Consider the following 20274-nt stretch of genomic DNA (forward strand, 5'->3'; position numbering starts at 1 on the left):
ATGTGCTATTTGCTCCTTTGCAGAAAGTTTGCTGACCCCTGGTCTAGAATGTTGTATCCCCTAGAGGACTACTTTATAAACTTTTCACTTGGCGACAGAGTGCATTTTTGTAAAGAATGTTTTAAATGTAGACGCCCACGAGAAAGATAAGGGGTGATATGGGGAGGGATATGAGTCACGGAGTCCACGAGCTCAGCCTTTCCTGATTCCCCTCCCACAGTGGTGTCCCCAGAACCCAGGGTTCCATGGAATGGAGTTTGAAAATCACTCAGCACACATGCTTCTTGAGGGCAGGGTTCTGACTTAGTTTTTTGTGTGTCTATTTCTTTCTTTTTTTTTTTTAATTAATTTATTTTATTTTTGGCTGCGCTGGGTCTTCGTTGCTATGCACGGGCTTTTCTCTAGTTCTGGTGAGCAAGGGCTACTTTTCGTTGCGGTGTGCAGGCTTCTCATTGCCGTGGCTTCTCTTGTTGCAGAGCACAGGCTTTAGGCGCACAGGCTTCAGTAGTTGTGGCACACAGGCTCAGTAGTTGTGGCTCGCGGGCTCTAGAGCGCAGGCTTAGTAGTTGTGGCGCATGGACTTAGTTGCTATGCAGCACGTGGGATCTTCCCGGACCAGGGCTTGAACCTGTGTCCCCTGCATTGGCAGGTGGATTCTTAACCATTGCGCCACCAGGGAAGCCCTGTGTATCTGTTTCATGACTGACAAATAAAATATACTCAAGATAAGTGTGGTGAATGAGTGATGGAATTAAGTGCCTCCAACCCAGACCCCAAATCCCCATGGCCACTGTCAAATCTCTCTATGACCTCTGTTATCTAAACTACCCCCAAGAGTGATTTCTGCCCACTGTCTCTTTTTCCTATACTCTGATGTAGCTGGTTTCTGACTTCTGCCCCATCACTCTGCTGAAACTGTTGTCATTGAGGTGCCCAATGATATTCTTAATCACCATGGTCCTGGATGTTCTTCAGTTCCTATTTTCTAGTGACATGCTGGACGTTTGACAATCTGAATCTCCCTACACCCAGCTTCTTGTTATACCATAATCTCCTGGTTATTTTTGTCTCTCTCTGAACTTTGATTCCCTATGTCTGAAATGGGCTCTGTCTTCTCTGACTTTAAAAGATGGTGTACTTGTGGCGTTGACATCACCTCAATCTAAATCTAAATGTTGAGTACTCACAAGTCACCACTTCCTAAATTTCAGACATTTATCTAATCCTCTGCTGGATGGCTCCACCTGGCATCCCAAACACATCCTGTCTCAGTCTGAATTCCCTGTGGTTGTCATGAGCTGCTTCCTCTTTAGTATTCTCTCTTTCACTTGATAACACCATCACCTGCTTTTGTCAACTTCAACCCCATAACTGTGGCATTTCCAATCAAACACCAAACACCAAATAATACTCACTTCGTGATCTAAGGATTTCTTGACTCCATCCCCTTTCTCCATCTCTTATCATCCCTCCTTACTGGTCTGCCGAAGTTTATAGCATAACCCATTCTCCACCGTGCAGCTACAGGATTATGTCACTTATCCCTCCCTCAGCACTCACACACTTACATGCTCTGAATGGCTTCCCAGTGCACATGGGGTAAAGGTCAAAATCCATTAACATGGCTTACAAGGCACTACAAGGGCTGGTGCCTGTGTGTCTCTCCAGTCTCATCAGGCATACTTTTTTTCACTCACTGCCTCCTAGCCACTCTGGTCTTTCTTTTAGTCAAATATGTCGTGCTCCTTCCAACCAAAGAGCCTTTATTCATGCTATTTCCTTTGCCTGATACAGCGTTCCCTAAATAACTCCTTTTCATTCTATGAGTCTTATCTCAAACACCAGTTTCTTGGAGATGCTGCTTTCCCTGACCAAACCAAGTGCAGCCATCACAGGTTCCTAGGGCGTCACGAACATCTCCTTCCTAACTCTTGTCACAGCTGTAATTTTACACTTGTTCTTACAATTATTACTTGATGTATATCTCCACTCACTAGACCCTAACCTCCAAGAAGGCAGGAACCACGTCTGATTTTGCTCTTCCGCATATCCGGTGGCTATCCCGGTACTGCATATCTATAGCCTCTAGCACAGGGCTGGCACCTGAAATTGTTAAGTGAATGAAATTGCATCACTTCATCCAGAATTGTTTCCCTTAAATCTTACCTGAGCACATTCTACCTAAAAGACCCACCAGATCTATCCCTGCCTGCCCTTAAATGTGTCCTCATTGGCTGCAAGATAAAGTCAAGCCTCACACTGTGCAAACCCTGTCATGATCTTGACCTTTCTCTGGGCTCATCTCCTGCCCTCACTGCTGGGCATTTTATACTCCAGCAACCCTGGCCCGATTCCTGTCTTCAGCATACTGTGTCCTTCCTGGCCTATGTCATACCTACAGGCCTTTGCTCCTTGAATAGGCTTCATCAGGAATCACAGATTGTTAACATTTAAGCACATTTGAGCTCTCTCTCTCCCTCTCCCTCTCCCCCTCCCCCTCTCTCTCTCCCTCCCTCCCTCTCTCCCTCCCCTTTCCCTCTCCTTCTCCCTCCCCCTCTCCCTCTCCTTCTTCCTCTCCCTCTCCCTCTCTTTCTGTATGTGCACTTGGAGGAGCATTTGAGAGTAAGTTGAAGCCATCAATGGTACTTCACCCCTGAGTATTTTGGGAGCCACCATCTAAGAATAAGATCATTCTCCTCCATAACCACAACATAATTATCACACTTGGGAAATTTAGCATTAATATAATACTATTGTACAGGAAAAATTCATATTTCCCCAGTTTTCCCAGTAATGAACTTTACAGCTTCTTGTTTTATTTTCCCTGCTATCTCATTTCATCCCCCCACCCCCCCAATTATACATCTGGTTTGCTGACTCTACCTTCTCATTTCCACACTGATTTCAGGAAGGGTGGAGATTGCAGGCTGTACATCAAAACCTGTTTCTTTTTCCTGAGCAAATAGCTTGATCTCGTTTCTGAGTCTCCCTTGAAATTAGGTGTGTGATTATGTGGCCAAGTTCTAATGACAGTGATGGGTGCAATGTCAGGGTCAAGGTTTTTATGAAGTAGCGAGATCTCATCCATGCTCTTCTCTTTTGCTAGATGAGTGCAAACAATGAAGACAAAGCTTTAGGGAACAGTGAAGCCACAAGATAGAAGGAGTTCTGAGTCTTCAAATCACTGGATGGAAGAGCGTCTCATGACAAACAGGGATACCTGCCTTGGGTTGTTAAGTGAGCAGAAATACACGACTATTACGTTACAGCCGTTATGTAACATAATAAGCTGTGATCTATTTGTAATTAGGGTTCTATTTGTTAGAGCAGGTAGCATCATCAAATGAGGTTAATGATCCTTCTATGGAAAAGGGACTATAGCAATCTTCTTATTCAGAAACTCTTATCTCAAGAGAGAATGAGAAGTACAGGGGAAGGTTTGGACCTCACAGGCTGGAAAATAGGTGGTCTCAGGAGCTATTGCCCTGAGCCAGAGAAGCATGCAGGAGCTCAGAACATGGAGACTCGGATCCTAGATCTCTATCTTCCAACATGTGGGTGTGTGCTTATGTCTAATTATGCCTTCGTGCAATGAGGAGTCCATTGAAATCTTAAGTAGCATCAGAGAAAATAGTCAACACAGGGGCTTTTTATAAATGCAGAATAACTAACAAAATGGAAAGAGAAAATCCATGAAAGTTTGGTTTGACAATATGAAAGTAATATGACTAAATAATTACAGCCGTTATGTGAGCTTCTCATTTTGTCTAATTACTGCACAGCACAATAAAAAGATTTATCATTAAATATGTCAGATTCGCTTTTTATTGTTGATTTATCTGATCACAATTCCAAACTTTGTTCTTGAATGTACAGTCTACATCGTTTGTTCATGTTGCTGCTCACAGCTTAAAAAATTAGAGGGAAACTTTCTACTCTCCTGTCGTAAACAGCTTTATGGCTGAGTAAAATTTAAGAACATTTGTTGGTATCAAAATTTTATGGTTCTTATTAACTTGTTTTAATTTTCAGCTTTGTGAACTGGATTGGAAAGGTGCTGAGGAGTGAGAACTATTGCCGAGCCAGGGATCTGAGACTTTTGATGAATCCTCTGGTCCGGCCAAAGCCTGGCTGCTTCATGTAGCCAGTCAGACCACACTTGTGGTCACTTAGACCAGCTGGGGTTTAATCAATCTGACTTTGTTTCCAAGACATCAGCATCTCCAAACATTTAATTAATTGCATGTATTACTGTCAATATTACTTGTGTATATTAATTGCATAATAATATACCAGTGACATTAAAGTGTTCAGGCAGAGTTACTCCGTATGAGTAAAAATGGAAAATCTCACACTCAAATACCAGCTGATGCTATAAAATAATAACAGCATCTGACACTTACTGGGCAGATACTATGTGCCAGGCACTGTTCTAACTGTTTTACGTCTTAATGAATCTTTGCAACAATCCCATGAGGGAGGCAGAGTGCTTCACCACTTCCTCACCTAAACTTTGAGAGGATATGGAACTTGCCCCAAATCACAAAGCCCGGGTAACTGGGGCTGTCTTGTAGATGAGGTCAGTAAACTTGTCTACCTTTCCAGCTTCTCTCCATCACTTTTTCTCCTTGGTATATCCTGAGAGAATGCGAGTCCTGGCTTAGACAAAACTGTGAAATAGGGAAATTTGTGTTCACTGCTCCTCCACTGTGCCTTGAAGATTTGGGGCATATTGACCTTGATTTGGGTGAGGTAAGAGAGCTCTCATTACAACTATTTCAATAAATATATATTCAACAAGTATATAGTATACCCAGTGTATGTATGTATATAGAATATATATATTTTAAAAAATATATACCATGTGCGAGGTAGTGAGGACAACCCTATTTTCAAGAAGCTTATGATCTACTTGGGAAGGACTGAAGAGTGAACTAGATAATTGTAATGCAGTGGGATAAATGTTGTGATGGGAGAAGTATAGGATTTTGTGGGAGCTTCTAATCCAAATTTGGGGGGAATCAGAGAAGTCTTCCTGGAGGAAAAGGTATATATGCTGAGGTCTATAGTACAGGAGGGAATAAACCAGGAAAAGGGGGAAGGTAAGAAAAGAGGGTCCCAGGCAACAGAACCAGCAGTGCTGTGTGGGCCAGGAGAGACTGTTGCATACAGCCTGTTGATAGTACACAGGCTTCACCAGATAAGACTGAGTGATCCTTTCTAGAAAGTTTTCCCCTGTTTGCTACAGTGCCTGATTTTCTCAACGTTGTGCCATTAACAAATATTTCTATCAATAAATCAATCAGATTTATTAAGTATTTACTATAGAAGGCATTGGGTGAGGCATTGAGAAGAATTTGAAGAACTCTGAGACTCTACCTCTACCTTCAAAGAGTCTGCTGAGTGTGGAGTTGAAACATTGTCAGAGGAAAAAAGAGGAAATTTAAATAAAAATGCAGACATTTAAGTAGGAGGAAGAAAAATTTGAGGATGAAACACTCAGGCTCTGGATTCAGACCCTAACTCCACCACTTTCTAGCTGTGCAACCTTGCACAGATTACTTAACCTTTCTGAGGTTCATTTCACATCTATCAAATCAGAGTAATAAAAGGTCCCTTTCCGGACCATGCCAGGGATTAAACAAGTAATGCCTGTACAGCACTTAAATGCTGCTCAGCCCAGAGCAAGCTCTCAATAAATGTTTTAGCCATTAAAATATTGTTATAATTAATTCACTACATAAATTCTTGAGTGCCTCCTCTGTAATGCCTTTTATACTTTTCATTTCAGGCCTTCTGGCTTTGTGCCACACCAGCCATTGCCCTAGCATGACTCTCCTCGTTCCATTGGATTCTGCTCTCAAGTCAGCATCGTCTTGCCAAAGAAGCATAAACCACAAGCTCTGGGAAAGCTGGTTTGTCTGTCTCACAAGCAGGCCTCAAAGTCTCCTGGCTACCTTTCTAAATTTCCCTGGATGGTATGTCTCACCACACTGTCAGGGTGGGAGGGACCACTCTCTCCTGACCTCTCAGCTCTCTCTCTGCTTTCTTAGCCTTCTCTCCTTGCTCGCTTGGCAGCTAATTGCATACCATCCACTGACATCTTTTACCATGTTATGATATATTTTTATTTATTATTATTTCTATTAACACCTAGCATTTGTTGAGCCCTACTATGTGCTGACAGGACTTGGCAATGGCCTTGCTTAGGGGATAGAGGATTATTAAGTTGGGTTGAAACATCTAGTCCTAAACTATTATGGAGTGCATGCTCAAATAGAATCAGTAACCAAAAGCATATTTGTTTAAAAAAAAACAACACCACCAAGGTCTAATCTATTTACCCATTAAAGAACAAGTAAGGATTTGTTATGTGATGGTTTTGAAATAACAACACTAAAAGCAACTCCTATTTATTTATTTACTTATTTGATGGATGATGTTGAGGATGTCTGCTATGTTTCCCCCCCGCGCAGTGCCTGGGAAAATTGGGGCACCATTAGGAGAAACTGGGGAATGACAGGGGAGAGCAAGTTTGATGGTACTGGCAGGAAATGGTAGGTTTAGAATTGTAGGCAAGTTCATTTCAAGGCTGTGGCAGACCATGCAAATGAAAATTTTCAATCAAGCAGTTGACAGTTTTCGGAATGGAGTTGAAGGGAGAGGAAGAGGCAGAAGTAGATTTAGACATTCTTCCCAGGGGGGATGGCCACACTTTAAGTAAAAGTCTTCTGGTGTCAGAGGTCCTAGTGAGGGGACACACATTAACAATGGTGAGAAAGGCATCACCAGGACAACGTATGCTTCTTTGCCCAAGATGGAGGAAATTGACTGAGACCCAAGGGGCCTGGGGCTGCAGCCCCCAACAGGCTTACCTTTCAAGTCTCCTCTTCTGTCTTAATACATCGTGTGAATTTTCTAGTTTATTCTGCAGTATGCAAATAAGAGTTTAAATTATTTCTGAGTAAAACTGACTCTGTAGGATGACAGGGAGCGTTTAGTCTGTGGCTTCACATAGGACAAATTAACCCTGGGCACACCCACGTGGAAGGGAGCTCGCACTTTGGCTAATGCAGTAAGGAGCATTTTTTTTTTTTTAAGTTTTTGTTGTTGTTGCTTTTGTTGTTTGGGAAGAAATTTGATCATCAGATTGGCTAGTCAATTAATAGGAGAAGCCCTGGAGAGTGAGTGGGGCCTCACATAGGGATGTTTTGATGAGGGTGAGACCATCAGGAAGGGTCTGGCTGCCAAGTGGGTATATGGTGGAGGGGATTGTCTGAGGGATGTCAGGTCTTAGGGCCTTATAGGATGGAGTGAAGGACCCTGGAAAGGAGAAAGAAGGGTTGGGAAGTTGAGTCTTGGCAGGACTTTTGATCATAAGTGGAAGGAGGGGTAGAATGCCTTGGCCTGGGTGATCAGGGCACTGTTTGCTTTGGGGCTCTGTGAACTAAGGACACTCTAAAGTTCTCTGTAGGGCCACTAACAAGCTGAGATTTGTCTCCAGAGTGGAAACAGATTGCCAGAACTTCAGTCCCACAGCATATTTCACTGACAGATTGGGTGCGATTTTTCCCAAGATGGGGGTATTTCTTAAAGCAGAGGAGGAAAGGGAGGCTGAGAGGGGGGAGGTGGGTGGGGGAAGACAGCTGTCAGCTTCTTTGTGGCTTCAGGACAGCTCTTGCAGATGTGGGCAGAGCAACAATTGCCAATTCCCTGAGCCGCCTGCGATTCACCAATTCCCAGGATGCGGGAGGGTAAAGGCAATCCAGATTAGAGGGATCCCAAGAAGCTTCTGGACACAGAACCTAACCTCAGGACGGGTTCACTTTGCATGTGAAGGAACATCTCTCCCTGCACCAAATTAAATCAATTTGATCAAAATTTGTAATGCAGAAGAGCATAATTAAATTGAAGATTTTAATTAGGCACAGTTTTGATGAAACTTAACAGGAGCCAGCAGGAATACTCTTGCTGTCTATTAAACATAATCCTGCCTGGTGAAGAGCTCTTTAGTTGATGATCTTTAATGACTGCCCATCTCTCAGCTTCCTCGCTGGCATTCCAGTCAGCCTGGAGGAGGATGGGGAAGATGGGGAAGGGCATAGGGATTGGGGGGGGGGATGGAGAGGGAGGAGTGGGACATGCAACCCTCGGGTGGCATCTCTTTCAAAGCAGTGTTGGTGCTAAACTTTCAGGGTATCCAGTTATTCGCTTTTCATCTGTCAAAGTGGAGAAACAGTGAAGAGTTGTGTGGAGGGCTGTTTCAGGGTAATGAGTCAGGGTGGAGAGGGCAGGGCACCCTTCTGGTTGAGAGGCGACCCTGCTGGCCTTTTTTACTAATTGCTTTAGCCTCTCAATTTCACGTCACAAAGCTTGAATCTTGCACTGGCCTCCCAGCAGAAAAACCAGAAAGAAGGCTTCTGGGAGCAGAGATCTGGGAAGAGCCCTCAGCCTGCCATCTTGGATGTTAGTAAATGCTGCATTGCTGAAGAAATGACGGAATGAACAAAGCAATAAATGAATAAGTGATTCACCCAGGAACTCTGTTGAGAAAGGAGTTAAAAAGTACAGGCCAGACATGGCTGCTGCCTTTTTACAAAAAGTACTTGGGCTTCAAAGAGAAATTCTCCCTTCCTTCCTCAACTGTCCTTTTCTTCCTTTATCCAACCAGTGTTTACTGAGGCCGCACTGCGGCAGGCACTCTGCCAGGAACTATATATTTGATGTGGAATACATAAGAGCCTGAGCTTTCTGTCCTCATGGAGCTAAGAGACTAGTGGGAGACACAGGCAGTGGGCACATGTTTAGGACTTATGAGAAGCTCTGAGGAAGAATAGCAGAAGAGTCATACTTTGGTTTAGGTCAGGAATTAGCAAACCACAGCCGAGAGGCCAAATCTGCCTGTTCCCTTTTTTTGTAAATAAAGTTTTATTGAAACACAGTCACGCATATCATTTGCATATTGCCTATGGATGATTTGCTACAAAAACAGTTGAGTAGTCATGATAGAGACCACATGGCCTGCGTGGCTTAAGATATTTTCTATCTGGCTCCCTACAGAAAAGGTGTGCTGAATCTTAGCCTAGATGAAGAGGGCAAACCTCTTGGAATAGAGATTTAGCTCAGACTGGAGGACGAAAATTTAGCCTGGTGAGGAGTTGCATACATTGGGAGGAGCAGGAGTGATGGCTCTGCAATGGGGAGCAGTTGGGTGTGTTCAAGGACCTAGAGGAAGGTCCATTTGATTGGAGGGTAGTGATGGAAGGACACAGGGCCTGGATGAGATGGAAGAGAAAGGAAACCCTGAAAAGGGGTTTGGATATGATTCTGAGTGCACTGGAACACCACTCGGGGGTTGTAAGCAGGGGCATGAGGTGCTGTAATTTTTAAAGAGCCCTCTGGCCGCAGTGGTCAGAGTGGCTTGGAAGAGAAATTGTCCCAGCTTCTGTTAGATAAAGCAAAAGATGGTGGTGGCTCGGATCAAGGTCATAGAAGTAGAGGTGAAGAGTCATGGGCAGATTTGGAATACATTTGGGAGGTAAAATTCACAAGATTTAGAAATAGACGTGGAAGGGGGTGGTTAGGAAGAGGGAGGGATCAAAAATGATCTCCCCGAGGATTTTGGCTAGAGCCACTGGGTAAATGGTGGTACCATTTGCTGAGGTTGAGAAGATTGGAGATGGGGAAGAAAAGGTTAGGTGGAGTGATTTAAGAGTTCAGTACTTTTCAGCTTTCTTAAAATCGAGATTCATATGAGATGCCAACTAGAGGTGACAAGGAGACAGTTGGATATATGACCCTAAAGTACAGATGAGAGATTCAGGATGGAGGTAAAAATTTGTGAGTCGTCGGCATATAGATGCTATTTAAGCAACAGGACTGGATGAGTTCACCTAGGGTGGGAGGTAAAGAGAAAAAGAAATAGGACTTACATCTGAATATTTTCTGCAGACTGCTTAGCTTCAGCTTGGCCTGTTACTCATTGATATCTATCAAAACATTAGGCTGAGGGTAAACTACTGAAGAGACTAAATTAAGGAATATGCTGAAAGAAATGCAATGAGCTATTCTAAAGCATATGCAGTTACTTTGAGATGAGGCCCCCCCAAAAGTGGTATCAAATGGAGGGCCTTTTGTTTCCTTGTATAATGAAAATATTGGTAGTATATGCATTCTTGAATGTTGCATGAGAGATTTACTCTTCTGAGCATTTGTACATCCTTCTTCAAGTTGACTGATAGTTGAGTTGTTAAAAGTGGTTGTTCCCAATCACAGCTTCCCAGCAGAGTCATTTGACCAGATAGTTAAAAATATGAATTCCCTGGGCTCCCACCCAGAGTGATTTGTTAGATCTGTGGTAAGTTCCCAGGAATCTGTTTTTAATGAAGACCCCAGGGGATTCTAATATGGAAAACCCATTGTCTGGCATTTGGTAACCACTGTTTTCGTGGATATTTCAAAGGCAAACTTGAGATTGTGCTACTCAAATAACCATATCTTCTAAACTGGCAAGGATCTCAATATGTGAGGTTGGGATAAGATATAAATATTGTGCTTATACATACAATGAAATTACTGAGTTTCTTCCTCTTCCTTCCTCTTTCTCAATACCTCACCAAGCCTTGAAGATCTTAGTTCACAAAAATATTTCAACCGACACACATATATACAACACACACACAAATAATATCTCTCCTTCTCTTTCCTTCTCTCTTCTTCTTGCACATATGCATACCCACGTGCACATACACTCATATTTATCTTTGCCAACACTGCCTTGGTTCAGGTCCTCATCATTTTGCATCAGGCCATTATAATAGTTTCCTAACTGCTTGATTTGCCAGTCCAGTCAACACCAGCTCTAGTTCATCCTCCAAATTGCTGCTGGAGTTATCTTTCATAAATCTGATTCCTTCAAGCTCCTACCCTGTGAGAAAACCCTCTTAATGGCTCCTCATTGCCTATTGGGAAAAAAATCCAAATCCCCTGGTGTAATGTTCAAGGACTGCTATAGAATTACACTGATCTCCTTGTCAGCACGGCTTCCTCCATTCCTGATCCTAACTCATTCCTGCCCATCCACACATCACATCTGCACTCACCTGTGCACATCTGCCCCTCACACCTGCTTAGCCACCTCTGCCCATATTCACCTGCCTGTCCATACGTGCTCATATATATCTGTCCAAACTCCACTCCATGTCTCGGTCTGAAATTCATTCATCGCTATAACTACTTGGTCAATTCTGACTCATCCTTGTAGATTCAACTCTGTTATTCCCTTTACTCTCTTCCTAGGCTCTAAAGGCAAAGCCTGGTATTTCTTCTTTTGTTCTCAACGTAGCAGTTTGTACATATTTTTACTGAAACATTTACCATGATGCATTTTGATTATTTGTTTCTTTCTCACCAATCCCCAATTCCTAAATCAACCTGAAATTATTCATCTTTGTATCCCTAGCACCTAACTCAAAGGCAGGCTTAAAGTAGGCCCTTGACAACACATTGAGAATTTTTTCCCCCTCTATCCTTGCTGTCAGTTTCTCAATAAGTTGAGCTCTTGAGGCTGCCTGTCTATAGCAGCCCATTTTCCACTGTTTGATTTGCTGGTGGCTAGGAGAGCAGATAGTTAATCTTACTAGAATTTTGTGAAAAATAAAGAGTTAATGGGTTCCTGCAGGCACCAGAGTAACTCTTCAGCTTTAGTGCATGGTCTCCCTATAGTTTTGTATCCTCCTTCCTTTTGGGTTCTCAGTTGTGTTCTGGTAATTTAGGCTGCTACATACTAATCTTTGGACAATCCAGAAGTGTGTGTTACGTACACACACCATGCTGTTCATTTGTTCATTGTTCTCATACTGAAAATTAAAATGGAGAACAATGAAGAGGAGAGGCGATGAAAATTCATGGACAGTCGTAGGTGTCCTTATGGACATAGTAGGTATCCTTAACCTGGAGTCCACAGATGGGCTTAAAGCATTCCATGAGTCCTTGCTATGTTGTGTGTGAAATGTGTGCACGTGCATGTGGATTCTCCTGGCCATAGGTTCCATAGTTTTATAAGATTTTCAAAGGTGCCTGAGACCCGTAAGAGTTAAGACCCACCAATGTAGAATATGTTTTCATGCCTTTCTTTTTTAATGCCCATTTTAAAATTAGCACATGAATCTTAAAAGGCCTTGAGAATGTGAATGATGTCTGTACTATATGTTGACTTCCTTGTCCTCCAGTCTTGTCAAGAATCTCCAGACTTGCTCCGTGCACCCATTATTTTAGCCTCAAAGCCAAGGAGTGAGAAGGCGGAATCATTTCTAACAAGTCCTGTAAATAAACCCAGCTTCTGCTGTATTAGATCACTGTAAAACAATTCCCTGCAGCCCAAGGGATTAAATAATAGAAGAAAATGCTTTCCATGAAACCATGCAGATGATAGAAAATATTCTCGCTATGGTAATTTACACAGATTACTTCATGACAAATTGGTTGTTTGAGCTGATCATGCTGATCTCTGAAACCCTGCAGGTTTTCTCCTGAGTTTGGAAATGTTGCAAATGCATTGTGAGGCCCAGGGCCTTTGTTACTGACTCACCACCATGCAAATGAACTTTAAGAAGTACTTGGTGGTCTTATAGCCAGAGCGACCGTGTTTTGCTTACGAAACAGTGGTCTTTAGTCTTCCTTGTCAACATGTAGAAATTGCCAGGGTTCATTTAACATTTTTTCAGTGGTGCTGCCAACACAGTCTGCTGGGAAAGGGACATGTGATACCACTTGGTAGTGAATGGCCTTGGTGTCTTCATCTCTCTTCCATCTCCCACTGTCCCCAACCTGTTCTTCCCCATGTATTTACATCTCATTAAGTGATACTCATTCACCCACCTGACCAGAGAGGAAACCATGGGCACCATCTGGACTCCTCTCTCTCCTCATAGCCTACTCCTAAGTGCTGTTGAGCTTACTCCCTATCTTCTCATATCTGTCCACTTCCTTTGGTTCAGGACACCAAAATCTCTTGTCTGGATGACAGCTATGGCTCCTAACTGGTCTCCCTCACTCCAACCTGTAACACCTTAACTCCGAGAAGGTATCCTTTTCTGGCGTCTAGGTGCCACGTGCCCATAGGGTGGGATGGGTAGTATTTCACATATTTGTTCATTCCACCCCAGCCTGCATTTTATAATCCACCTGGGATAGAGCCCACTTTTCTGCTGCAAGTTATGGGCCTATGGAATCCAATTTGAGGCCATTATGTGAGGATTCAATCACTGGTTTCTGTGATTGATTGGCAAGAGGTTTAGAATACTCAATTCAAGAAAGTCCCTCTTGGATAGCAATAATTTTTTGATTGCCTATTCACAGTCTTCTTTTTTCTCTGGAGGAACTCTTTCATTCTCTGAGGCCCTGGTGTGGCTGTCAATTACGGTGTCCCAGCTCCACCATAGAAAACACCTGTGACCCAAACTGGCCAATCCACATGTCCCTGACCTCCTGGGCCACAGTGACAGGCTCATGTCTGGGCATAGAACCAGGCCAGGCCATTTAGAGTCTCCTGAGATTGACAATCGAACACAGACAAAGAGAAATCCTCTTTCCTTTGAGGATGCTATGCTCAGAGGATGTAGGTGTATGGCTGCTGGTAGCCGTTTTGCCATTGATAAGATTTTATCTGCAAAATGTAGTCAACAAAGGCAAGTGATGATGGTGGTGGCGGTGGTGGTGATGGATAACATTTACTGAGTGCCATCCATATGCCAAGAACTAATCTAAGTGCTTTACGTATATTAACTCATTTAATGTTCATAGACCTTATACTTAATGATCATTATTATCATTATTATTGCTATTATTATCCCTATTTCACAGATGAGAAAACTGTGACATTTAGGGGTTAAATAACTCCAGGTTAAAAAAAGCTCTTAAGTGGGGAAGGCACAATTTGAACCTAGGCAGTCTGGCTCCTGAGCCTGTGCTCTCAACCATTTCACTCTGTGGCCTCTAGCACTATTGACAGGGGTACAGGAGGAGGAGAGGGAGAGAGGGGAAGGGGGAGGAGGAGGGAGACATGGGTCCCTAGGACATTGCTGGAGTCCTTGGATCCTGAACCCAGGGTTCCTGGATTCCTAGTGGTAACCCAATATATTTAATTTTTTTTACTTAAGTCAGGTTGAATTAGGTTTCTGTTCCTTGCAGCTTGCCTAAAACATTCTGCCTCCCATCCTCTCTCATTCTGTCTCTTGTCTTACTGCCTTGCCTTAAATAATAATATCTTAAGAAAATAATATTCGAACATGGTAGAAATTTGGAGGATATAAAAAGATAATATAAAGAAGATATCTTAAATGAAGATGTCATAACATTTGTATGTGATACAACCAATTCAAGACTATTATTTTTGTTTTCTTCCAGTCTTTTTTCTAATCATTTATATATACATATATACACAATAAGGTTCTACATATATAAGGTTCTTTCCTTTTTCTCTTAACACTATATCAGGTGCATTCCCCCATGTTATATATTTTTGAAAGCAGGATCTTAATGGCAGCATAATGTGCATGTGTGTGTGTGGGTATGTCTTTCCACTGACTTCTCTGTGCTTCCTAGTGCTTGACATCTTTCCTGATTGAACCTTCTGCTCTGGAACCAGGAAGGATACCAAGGGCTGGGGCGGGGGGGGGGTCATGCTTGGCTTCTACCTGTATTCCTTGGCCTGTGTCTCAGTGTTCAGGGCCCTGGTGACCAGCCCTACACCCCACAGCTCAGCTTGCAGCCAGGAAGGAGACTGTGTCAGAGATGTTGGAAGCAGAGGCCATCTTGCCGATGCTCATCCCTCTGCCCATGAGCCAGGAAGGCTCTGCAGCCTGCAGAATGGGAATAAGATACACTCAGGAAAAGGTCTAAGCCTCTTCACAGATCAGCAAGCAGAAAACCAGGATGGCTTGGCAGTTCCAGGCATGATTTATTTTAAGACATGCAGAGTTACCAGTTAGCACAGTAAGAAACCTCTTGTTCCTGCCTTTTTAACTCTACACATCAATAACAATTTGCTTGGCAAAACCCTGGGTGCTGGACTTAAATATGCACACCACTGGGGGGAAACACAAGGATAACTTTGAGAAATTAGATTTAAAATACTGAATAAACTCTTTTCACCATATTCCTCTCAGTGAGTGCTGTATAAAGCCTCATAACATTTATGAGGCATTAAATGCCACATAAATGACTAGTTTTTGACGTGTAGATGAAAAAAAGAAGGTGAATGAAGGAGTAAAAATAGCACAACTGTATATAATGCATATGTCAGTCTCCTCTTTAATAAATCTCTGGATGTTACCCCAAGCCATGAGCAGTGGTGGATTAAGAAAATAGACTTTAAGCCCCCGAAAAAGGTACTGAAGTCAAAGGCTAGAGACAGAAGGGGTGTTAAGTAGTCAACAGCCAAGGAGAACATGAAGCCAGAGGAGTTCAGAACAGAACAGTCATTCCAAGTCAAGTACAATCACAAAAGCCGAAACATCTACCCATCCATCCATTCACCCATATTTCATTATCGATCAGCTGTACTATTGCTATCACAACTATTAATTGTTCAACTTCGGACTTACTATTAATTACTATCATTTATGGAGGGCTAAGTTTGTGTCAAGTATTTTACAAAGTGTTTTGCATGAATCATCTCATTTAATCCTCATAACCATCCTGTGAACTGGGTTTTTGTCTTTACCTTAAATTGATGAGAAAACTAGCTCAGAGAGCTTAAGTGATCTGTGGAAGGTCAAGCAGAGAGCATGTGTCAGACCCACAGACCCATTGATCCAATCTTCCTCTCCTCCATATTGTAGCTGTTGAGTTCCTGCCATGTATCATGCTTTGGATTAGGCATTGGGGCTACAAAGGAACCTTCAATAAGGCCCCTACAGCACTAATTCTGGGGTAGGTGAAGCTGAAATCGACTAGAAGCTTTGGAGTCAGAAACGCAGTGGTCTCAGAGGTTGTCACTGGAACACCCAAAAAACAGTGTGCAGAGGGTCATGGTGACCTCAGGAAGAGATACCTAACTTCACTTGGGTGGATTTGGTATAACAACCTGGATCTTGAAGAATAAGTCATGTTCATGAGATAGAGAAGAGGGAAACATAGTCTAGGTGGGGAAAACAGCATAGGAAGAGACAATAATAATGATAAAATACGTAGATTGAAACATTGTAGAAATTTGAAAAATAAACACACACACACAAAATCCACGAAGAAAATAAAATTTGCTGAGAAACGTGAGGAATATGGCTGTAGCAAGTGATTCAAAGACCACACAGCAGAAGTGAGCGGATTTGGGAACCAAGGCATCTCCTTTACTAAGCTGTGCATGTTGACGTACAACTTATTGCAGCTGAGAGCCTGAGGGTACAAATGTATCAGTGTCATTGTGAAGTTGACAACTGGACAACCAGACCTTCCCCCGCAACCTCTACCTAAGTCTCCACCTCTCACCCTGCACCCCAGCCCCATTGCTAGATCCCCTTATTTGCTTGACTTTTTCACAGCACTTAACACTGAAATATTATATGAAATTGTTTGCTTCTTTACCAGTTTATTGCCTTTCTTCCCACTAGAAGATAAACTTCAGGAAAGCAGAGATTATGTCCATCTTGTTCTATGCTCCTTCCTTAGTAGGTAGATTACTGTTTGGCACGTGGTATTTGTCAAGTAAATAAGTGAGCACAACAGAAAAAAAGAGCAAGATTCTTCCACTAATGAGAGGTGGGAGCAATGAAGACCTGTTATTGGCCAGGCTCCTGTCACTCACCTGGGACTCATGGTTTCTCCCTAATCACTTTTAAGTGGTTTGGAGTCAAAATCACTTCTATTGCCCTTGAATGACTTGGGGAACATCAGAAGCAATGGTCCTAGACCTGCTATCCAAATGCTTCCTTTTACCACCTTCAGATGCTGGCGGGCAAATTGCTTGCACTTGGTCAACACTTACCCCTCCTGTGCCCACAGCAGACATTGTAAATCAATCATGGCAATTTTTCTTGTAGCCTTAGAATCCTTGTCAATACCACACTCTAGCAGACGCTGCTAATCGATAGGGGGTGGCATTAGAGATGACACTTTTCATCCTGAGCATGAAAAAAACTAACAGATGTGAGAAGGGAGTAATGTAATTAGATATAAGGAGGAAGGGACAAATCTATATTCTAAGAAAATATTGTGAGCTTTATGTCTTCAGGCTTCCGCAGCAATGACAAATAGAACAGCTTAGGGACTATGTAGCACAGTGATTATGAACATGAACACTGATGTCAAGCTAGCTGGGTTGCAGTCCCTGTTTTACAGTTTTCTATCCATGTAGTTGTGAGCAAGTTACTTAACCTCTCTGAGCCTCAGTGTCATCATCTCTAAAATAGAACTAATAACCCTATCTAACTCATCAGATAGTTGCAGAGGATAACATAAAATAATCCATGAAAAGCACCTAGTCCACTGCCTAGGACACAGTAAGTGATCAATAAATATTAGTTATTGATTGTTTTCAAAATTGACAGATTTATAAGCATAAAATTAACCACGGGCTGGATCTTGAACTCTAGAAATATTTGAGCTGAAATTGGTCCCCTCCCTCTCAGGAATACAGAAGACAAGACCACTTTCCATGCAACTTCAGCAAGTTTTCTATTTCCTTTTTCCGATTTTTATTCATTCATATTTAAACCACCATTATAAAAACATTAAAGTAAATGTTTTAAACAATAGGCACTTCCACAACTCATTTCATTTTTCCCATTCTTTTCCAGCCTTTTCCCAAATGCAGGGTAATTTTTTAAAAAATGGTAATCTAGGTCTTCCTGTTTTTTTTTTTTCATTAATGCTCTGAGCCAGGAGATTTAGTTTTTGGGCCTTTCTCCACCACTTTGTTGCTCCATGCAAGTCACTTGGTCTCTCTCAGGCTTAGTGCTTCCATCTGTCGAATGAGATAATAACAGAAGCATTGCTCACCTCATAGATTTGTTGGATGGAGTAGATGAGAAAATGGATATAAAAATAAGGTTTAAGGAACAGTTGTCTTAACCACCTCAGAGGGGAATTATCTACAGGAGCAAATGAAATGATAAATGTGAAGGAACTTATATAAAATGGTTAAATTATTAAATGAGCAGGGCAGGAGGAAAAGTTGAAATGTGAAACTGAAAGGAAATTAGGAAATAATTCTGTAAATTGTGGAATAGAAGTCCTTTCAAAAATAATAGTAAATCTTATTTAAGTAATTTTCTTTGGTGATTATGGTAAATTGTTGGATTTTCTTGTTTGGTTTTATTTTTTTCTCTTTTCCACAAAACACTTTAGATTCAATGGCAGTTTTTCTTCATAAGTAATACAGTTTCCCCCAAGGTCCTCAAATATTTAGAGAACCTATTAAACAAAACGACCTATATTACACTAGGTGGAAAAGAAAAACTGTCAAACTGAAATCACAGGCAAAAGTAGATAAGCATACAAACTATGTATGAAATCCAGACATCAGCAGTTCCTTCATCTTTCTGGAGCTTCCCCAGAGGAATCCCCTCACAGCAAAGGGTTAGTGAACAATGTTGGATTAACTGAGGACCTCACAGGAGAGATGACAGAGAGAGTTTAACTACAGTGAACAAACTTGAAATCTTCATCAGTCAGGAAAATTGAGGTGATGTTGCAGTAACAAATAATCCCCACATCTCAGGGTCTTAGCACAGCCAAAGTTTATTTCTCACTCACATTGAATGCCCAAAATGGGTTGACAGGGAGATTCTGCTCAGTGTGCTTACTCAGGGAGAAAGACTGATAGAGATTCCATCTTGATATGTGCTTCCATGATCACCTCAGCAAGGGGAAAAAACAATGCCCATAAGTAACACGTGTCTCTTCTCCTCGCTTCTGCACATGTCGCGTTGACTGAAGTCAGTCGCATGTCACACCTGACTTTAAAGGATGTAGGGAAATGTGACTGTGTATGGCTGGGAAGAAAGGCAGAGATGTTTGGTACACAGTAGTAATGACCATCATTACTACTTAGATATTCTTCATCTCTGAGGTCCATTTATCTCTGTTCTTCCCAAGGAGGGTTGGGGAACAAGGGAAAATAAGGGAAGGGGTGGAGGGAATCTTTTTTTCCCTCCATTTCTTATTTGCGGTATTCAGTTTTCCTGGCTTCTCTTTCTTTCCAGATCATTCCTTGGCCTCTAAATTCCTCAACCTTTTACCATGAGGAGCAATTCCACTGTGGCTTATAGTGTTATTGCTCTCAAATTTTCATGTCAAATCCATCGCTGGCCTCAGCTAGTAAATAGAACTTCTGTTACCAGATCCCATCTTCTTCAGAAGAAAAACGTATTTTTTTCAAATACATATGTACTGGCAAGTGGATATTTCTCTGAATTTTACATTAGAAAAGTCTTAAGAGGACCAAGCAGTTCAGCTTTGAAGTCAGGAACATGGGATCTGGGGTCAGGCAGTCATGGATGCAAATTTGGCTCCTTCACTGACCAACTGTGTGACTTTAAGGAAATTTCTTAGCTTCTTTTTGAGGAAACAGCCTCAGTTTCCTAATCTGTAATATGAGGAATAATAATTCCTATTTCTACATAGAGTTGTAATGAAGAGCTAATGAGGACAGTACCTGGCACATAGTAAGCCTTCAGTAAATACTGGCTCCTGTTGTAATGCTCATCTCCTCCTACAACCAGGAATCCCTTTCTTTTTTTTTTAAATTTATTTATATTTATTTATTTATTTATTTATTTTTGGCTGCGTTGGGTCTTCGTTGCTGCGTGTGGGCTTTTCTCTAGTTGCAGCGAATGGGGGCTACTCTTCGTTGTGGTGCGCGGGCCTCTCACTGCGGAGGCTTCTCTTGCTGTGGAGCAAGAGCCTAGGCGTACGGGCTTCAGTAGTTGTGGTGCGCAGGCTCAGTAGCTGTGGTTCTAGGGCTCTAGGGTGCAGGTTCAGTAGTTGTGGTGTGCAGGCTCAGTAGTTGTGGCTCGAGGGCTCTAGAGTGCAGGTTCAGTAGTTGTGACGCATGGGTTTAGTTGCTCTGTGGCATGTGGGATCTTCCCAGACCAGGGCTTGAACCCATGTCCCCTGCACTGGCAGGCGGATTCTTAACCACTGTGCCACCAGGGAAGTCCAGGAATCCCTTTCTTAACCTTAAACTTTGTGACTAGCACAGAAAACAGTGGGACCATCACCTCCTTGAATGTGGTGTATTTACCTTTATTAAATCACAATATTAAGATTTCTTTG

General features: G+C 42.3%; 1 long non-coding RNA gene across 1 annotated transcript in view; it reads left to right on the forward strand.

The window, feature by feature from the left end:
• Positions 1 to 2598: 2598 nt before the first annotated feature.
• The window catches only part of LOC309623232, a 43612-nt gene continuing 25936 nt past the window's right edge, over positions 2599 to 20274 (forward strand). The window contains exons 1-2 of the long non-coding RNA XR_014241280.1: positions 2599 to 3110; positions 3174 to 5978. This is a non-coding gene — a long non-coding RNA (uncharacterized lncRNA). The remainder of the gene's footprint in view (positions 3111 to 3173; positions 5979 to 20274) is intronic.

Source organism: Balaenoptera borealis, assembly GCF_965194805.1.
Source record: "Balaenoptera borealis genome assembly, chromosome: 2".
Classification (NCBI taxonomy): Eukaryota; Metazoa; Chordata; class Mammalia; order Artiodactyla; family Balaenopteridae; genus Balaenoptera; species Balaenoptera borealis.